We start from the raw sequence: 7,504 nt of genomic DNA, 5'->3' as shown, positions 1-7,504 counted from the left end.
TTTGCACACATGCTCTTGCATACTTTTCCCTCCCGTAGACTTGGTGGCTAAGTCGATGCGGATCGATTTTTTAACCGCTGACGCAATCATTTTCATGACTTTTTCTTGATAGTAGTTAATGTTTAAACCTGTGATCCTTATCCAAACAATGGTAGACCCAAATGTGTTTTTACAAGGTCTGAATGAAGAATTCCAAGATTTAACTGCAACATAACTACCAGTAATTATCCACGGTCCTCCAAGGAGAACTTTTTCTCGATCCTCCAAAAGATCAAATTTGACTAAAAAATACTAGAGAATCATTAGAATTTATTTTTTGACAATCATTTGTAGTTATTAATCTAATTTTTTAGTTTAGTAATTTAACAACATACTTTAACATATACTTTTAAACATTAATGACTAATTAATCACTCAAAATATTAAATCCTAATGGCCATCTATCATTGGTGCAGATATACACTTAAAATAAGTAACGGCTCATAAGTATAACAAATGACTTTGTTATGATCACTGAGCATGGCATCATAATACTTGCAATATACTTTCAACCAAGAAAGTTCAAACCCGTAGAGCAGTATATGATGGATGTCTGTGCATGAATTATTTCTGTGTTTGATTTCAGCAGGCTATGAAGTCACATACATCCACTCTATATGACACGAGTCTCCGAAAGCCAAATCCTAGAGACTTTTATCAAGATCACTGACATAGAATGTACTCCCAAGCGCATAGGATCCATTCATGCAGGTTGTTGCAGCAGCAGTAGCAGAAGATTTTACTCCATATGGTGGGCACTTCAAATATAACATCTGCTTTGTCAAGCTAATAAGATCAAAATGCTGGTTATGGAACCAATCATTATATGGTTCATCTTTGGCACTGCTGAAATTGGAGGAGGTTAAAGAATAAGGAATGAGAGAAGAGTGATTATGGGTATGCAGGGGAACATTGGCGTCAACTAGTCGAATTGTGTAGTTGTTATAGTTAATTGACTGCACTTGGAACTTAATTGATTTGAGACTAGAGAAAGAGTTGGTTGTGATTCTCGCAAGAGAGGGTGTACACATAACATAAATATTAATATTCTAACATATTTGTTAATTATCTAAATCAAAATATTTTAATATGACAACTAATTAATTAAATTAAAATAATCTAAAATATTAATATTTTATGATATTTTTTAACTAATTAAATCAAACTATCCTACCATAACAACTAATTGATTAAATTAAAATAATCTAAATATCTTCTAAACAAGATTACCCAAGATTTAGAAGTGATTCAAGAATTGGATTGATTTTTAACCTAGAGTGGTGTGAAAAGTTTGTATTTTCTTTAACTCGTCAAATAAACTCTGTTCCAACAATTAAATTTCTCTTTACGCAAGTATGGTGTTCTTACACCTTTATGTGAGTGTCAAATGCCTATATGTAACTAATGAAAATGCTAGAACTTGATAAGGGGATCGAATCAAGTGATGGAAATTTTTAGAATTTTTTAACTTTAAGATTATTCATTTATTAGTAATATATTAAAACAGAATATAAGATAGTTTTCACATTTATTCTTAATCTCCTTAGTTTCTATCATGATGCCACATAAGATTTAGTGACTTTAAATTTATTTTTAGATTTTTATTCTTCTTTCTTTAACTATAATTAAAAACAAAAAAAATACTATAAAAATTATCATGAAACCTCATTAAAATTATGAAACATTACAAGAAATAAAATTCAATATAAATGAATATAATTTCACCTTAAGCTTTCATTAAATTTTTGAAATATTACACTTTAAAAAATTTAATGTACAATTACCATATCTTACGTTGATCTTAAGGTCACATTACAAAGAAAAAAAAATTTCTTAAGATGCTACAAAAATGATCAAATGTTACAAGAAACCAAAATTAAGGGTTTATTTGGGTGAACTTCTAAAAAAATATTTTTTTTAAGTTATCTTTTTTCAACAAATCTTATAAAAAAGTAAACGTAATTTTATATTTGGATATCTTATATAAAAAGATCTTATAAAAAAGTAAAAATATTTTTTTGTTTATTTATTATGTAAAAATATCTTTTTTTTTTAAGAAAAAAGATCTTTAAAAAAAATATATAAATAGTACCTTCTCAAAAAAAATTTATATTTTTTTAGTACTTTTACTTTTACTACTAAAAATTTATCAAACACGCTAAAAAATATATAAAAAAATTATTGAAAATTTTTTTTTATCAACTTAATGGCACTCAAACAAACACTAAATGTACAAATTCTTTTAAAATTTCACAAAAGTTAGATATTTAGAATAATCAATCTACTTTAAATATAATTAAAAATAACATAATTCTATATTATGTAATAAGATATTACTACGACAACTATAACGGTCATTTTAACGGTCACAAATAACAAACAACAACAACAACAAAGCCTTGTCCCACTAAGTGGGGTCGGCTACATGAATCAAACGACGCCATTGTGCTCTGTCATGTATCATGTCTACAGAGAGACCGTTTACATGTAGATCTCGTTTGACTACTTCATGGATGGTCTTCTTAGGTCTTCCTCTGCTTTTCGCCCTTTGTCCATCTTCCATCTCATCCACCCTCCTGACTGGATGTTCTATCGGTCTTCTTCCCACATGTCCAAACCACCTGAGACGCGATTCAACCATCTTTTCCACAATGGGTGCTACTCCAACTCTCTCCCTTATATCTTCATTCCTTATTTTATCCAATCGCGTATGACCACTCATCCATCTCAACATCTTCATCTCTGCCACACTCAACTTATGTTCGTGCTCCCCTTTAGCCGCCCAACACTCCGTACCATACAGCATAGCCGGTCTTATAGCGGTGCGATAGAATTTACCTTTAAGTTTTAAAGGCACTTTTTTGTCGCATATAAAACCAGATGCACTCCGCCATTTTGACCAACCTGCTTGGATCCTATGATTTACATCTTGTTCAATCTCTCCATTATCCTGTATGATGCACCCAAGATACTTAAAACTTTTAACTTTTCGCAGGATGTTTTCTCCAATCTTCACCTCTATATTGGAGTTTTCCCTTCTCAGACTGAACTTACATTCCATATATTCCGTCTTGCTACGGCTTATGCTCAGACCATACACTTCTAGAGCTTCTCTCCATAGCTCCAACTTCTTATTTAGGTCTTCCCTTGACTCTCCCATAAGGACGATATCATCGGCAAAAAGCATGCACCATGGCACAGGCTCTTGGATGTGCTCTGTGAGTACTTCCAAGACTAATGTGAAAAGGTATGGACTTAAGGATGATCCCTAGTGTAGTCCTATACCAATAGGGAATTCCTCTGTCACACCACCTTGAGTCTTCACACTAGTTGTGGCCCCATCATACATGTCTTTAATTGCCCGAATATATGCGATCCTTACTCTCCTCTTTTCTAAAACCTTCCATAAGACCTCCCTTGGTACCCTATCATACGCTTTTTCCAAATCAATAAACACCATGTGTAGATCCCTTTTATTACTACGATACCTCTCCATCATCCTTCTTAATAGGTATATCGCTTCAGTGGTAGATCTGCCTGGCATAAATCCAAATTGGTTCTCTGTTACTTGTGTCTCTTTTCTCAACCTCCGTTCTATCACCCTTTCCCATAACTTCATAGTATGACTCATAAGCTTAATCCCTCTATAGTTTCCGCAACTTTGTATATCCCCCTTATTCTTGTAGATAGGTACCAAGGTGCTCTTTCTCCACTCATCAGGCATCTTCTTTGACCTTAAAATCTCATTAAAAAGCTTGGTTAACCAGTTGATGCCTTTTCCTCCAAGACCCTTCCAAACCTCAATCGGGATATTATCAGGTCCTACTGCCCTGCCATTTTTCATCTGCTTTAGAGCCTCTTTTACCTCGAAGTCTCGAATCCTTCGATAGTAGTTAAAGTTTTGATCTTCTTCCCTTGTGCATAATCGACCAAGGCTCGGAAGAGTCTTCTGTCCCTCATTAAATAACTCGTAGAAGTAGCTCTTCCACCTTTCATTAATCTTCTCCTCTTGAGCCAACACCTCTCCATTCTTATCCTTTATGCACTTAACCTGATCCAAATCTCTCGTTCTTCTTTTCCGACTCTTTGCGATTCTATATATACCTTTTTTTCCTTCTTTCGTGCCCAAAGACTGGTAGAGACCCTCATATGCTCTTGTTCTTGCTTCACTTACAGCCACTTTTGTCTCTTTCTTAGCCGCCTTATATTTTTCCCAGTTATCTGCATTGCGGCATAAAGACCACTCTTTAAAGCATTCCCTTTTTATCTTTATCTTTTCTTGTATACTCGCATTCCACCACCAGGAATATAAATGTATGTATATTTAAATAAATATTTTTTATTTTTATAGTCTTATTGTGTTTTATTCTTCTTTCTTAAAAAAATATAAAAGGTAGCTTTCAAATTATTTTTAGCTTTTTAGGTTTCTAATATGATGTCATATTAGTTGAAGTGGCTCCAAATTCATTCTTAGCCTCTAGGTTTCTATCTTCTATCTTCTATCTTCTATATTTGTATTATATCATAGGATTCTTATAATATATTAAAACAGAATAAAAGGTATCCTCCACATTCATTCTTAACATCCTTAGTTTCTATCATAATACCACTTAAGATTTGATGGCTCTAAATTCATTCTTAGGCGTTTACTCTTCTTTTTTCAACTACAATAAAAAACAAAAACAAACTATGAAAATTATCATGAAACCTTCCATTAAAATGATAAAATATTACAAGTAATAAAATTCAATGTAAATCAATGTAATAATTTCACCTTAAGCTTCCATTAAATTTTTGAAATGTTACACCTTAAAAAATTCAATATACAATTACCAAATTCTATATTGATTTTAAGGTCACAATACAAGGAAAAAAAATAATTTTTAAGATGCCACTAAAATTATCAAATGTTATAAGAAATCAAAATTAAATGTACAAATTCTTTTAAGATTTCAAAAAAGTTTAAAATTTAGAATAATCAATCTACTTTAAATATAATTAAAAAATATATAATTATACATTATATAATAAGATATTTGTTTTATTCTTCTTTTTTAAAAAAAAAATATAAAAAGTAACTTTTAGATTCATTCATTCTTAACTTCTTAGGTTTTTAACATGATGTCATATCAACTTAAGTGCTTTCAGATTCATTTTTAGTCTCTTAGGTTTCTGGCTTTTATCTTCTATCTTTGTATTATATCATAGAATTCTTATTATAGAATTCCTTTTAACCTTAACTTTTCATATTCTCTTATACTTTATTTTTATGTAGGTTACATCATATTACTTTTAATGTTAATATTAATTCTTTTTAATAGATATAAATTTAAACAAAATCTAATTTCTTCTCTTCTCTTTTCATATTCATCCCTCATTCTTATATTTATTATAGAAAATAATATTCACTTCACACATTTTAATTTCTTTATCTCCCCAAAAAAACTCATACATCTTTCTCTTCCCCCTCCCGCTCCTCCCTCTCCATTCTTACTAATTTTTTGCACAACTAGAATTTGGTCGATGAGCATAGTTTTTATTTTTATTTTTAAATTTGCTAAACATATGTATTAGGTCGTTGTGTGATTGTATTCATTAATTTTTCTACTTCCTTGTGTAATTATATTCATAATAAGTTATATAGTGTATTTGTCACCTATATATCATTTCTTTTTTTTTTTTCAATAATTTATATTTTTTTAAATATCTTTTAGTTGTAATAATATTGTTAAAAATACAATCAGGAATTACAAGAGGCTTTTGCGATATTTTGAGGTGATGTCAGGGTTGAGTAATGATTTTGACAAATCAAGCTTGATTCCAATTAATTGTGAGAGCGAGTAGACGCGAAGAATGTGTAGTTTGTTGGGAGTGCAAGAAAGCATCATTGCCAGTTAAATATCTTGGTGTTCCACTTGGAACAAATCCGAGACTTGTCAAGACTTGGAAGCTGATTATAGATAAGGTGGAAGATAAACTCAGTTTGTGGAAATCAAAAACATTAAATAAAGCTGGTATGCTGGTTCTTATTAAATCAGTACTTAATAGTTTGCCAATGCCAAAAGCAGTAGTAGAGAAATTAATTTCACTGCAGAGGAGATTTCTGTGGAGTAATGAAGATGGCAAGCAGGGGATACCATTAGTGAAATGAAAATAGTACAAGCTCAAAAAAAGTTAGGAGGTTTGGGAGTGGGAGATGCAGTTATTCGGAATACAGCACTGTTATTCAAATGGTGGTGGCAATTTTCTAAGGAAGATTGTTCATTATGAAAGAAGATTGTATGCTCTTGTAATAACCTAAATCCCAATGTCTTGCTATGTCATCAGTCTGTACCTGCTAAAAGGAGACTTTGGAAGGATATTTGTCAATTGTAAATTAAGGAGCAGGAGGTGAAGGAGAAGATGATTCGGGGTTTATCTTTGGAGGTGGGGAATGGTAGACAAGTCCGGTTTTGGGAGGACAATTGGTTACCCTCTGGTGTGCTGAAGGACATTTTTCCAAGACTTTTCTCGATTTCAAATCAGAACGGATCTGTTGTAGGGGACTGTGGATTCTGGGATGGGTTAGTATGGATTTAGAGCTTTCAGTGGAGAAGAAAGCTATTCCAATGGGAGTTGGAACTAGTTAACCAACTTCATGAAGTTCTACGATCAGTCAAGTTAACGTACAACTGAGAGAGAGGACCGATTGGTATGGAAATTTGATAAATCAGGCATTTATTCTACTAACTCCTTTGTACAGATTTTGCAGGCAGAAACACTTCCAGAGGACATTATGAGTTATAGTTTCACTAGTTCCATTTGGAGAGGTCTAGTACCTCCACGAATTGAGTTATTTACCTGGTTTGTATTAGTTGGTAGAGTCAATACTAAGGATAGATTACGTAGGTTAGGCGTTATTTATCAGCATGATAGTGTGTGTGTTTTATGTAAAAAGGATGTTGAGGACTTTCACCACTTGTTTCTTCATTGTCAGTTTACTTGGCAAGTATGGTGTGCCTGGCTGTTTGATTATGGTAGATTGTGGGCTATCCCAGGGACTATTAAGCAACACTTTGAAAGCTGGACAACAGTGACTGTGAGAAAGGAGGAGCGAAATAGGTGGCTAATTGGATTCTTTGCTATCATTTAGCACATATGGATGGAAAGGAATAACAGAATCTTTAGGAGTCAAGAGGCAGAACTTACGGATGTTATTAATAGGTCGTTCATGAGCTACAAAAAGTGAAATAGAGTTGATCCTAATGGTTATTGATGGCAATGCCGGAGATGATTATAGATTAATTTTGATTTCTGTTTACTCTGTGTGTACTGTGTTGCTCCACCTTGTTGTGTTGAACCCTTTACTTCAAAAAATATATTGTTAAAAATACACATTGTTATGATTCATGAAAATTAAAATTTGAAAATCAAATGTCTTTTTGAATTATCAAAATATTAATAATATTTATACTTAGCTTGTACT

General features: G+C 32.2%; 1 pseudogene; it reads right to left on the bottom strand.

Moving 5' to 3' along the window:
* Positions 1-443: 443 nt before the first annotated feature.
* On the bottom strand, positions 444-1,071 carry LOC148554155 (uncharacterized; annotated as a pseudogene).
* Positions 1,072-7,504: the final 6,433 nt, after the last annotated feature.

The sequence above is a fragment of the Arachis ipaensis genome, chromosome B7 (genome assembly GCF_059453495.1).
Source record: "Arachis ipaensis isolate K30076 ecotype BB chromosome B7, ASM5945349v1, whole genome shotgun sequence".
Taxonomy (NCBI): domain Eukaryota; kingdom Viridiplantae; phylum Streptophyta; class Magnoliopsida; order Fabales; family Fabaceae; genus Arachis; species Arachis ipaensis.
The sequence above is the reverse complement of the archived record's forward strand: the minus strand, read 5'-3'. Positions and strand labels throughout refer to the sequence as shown.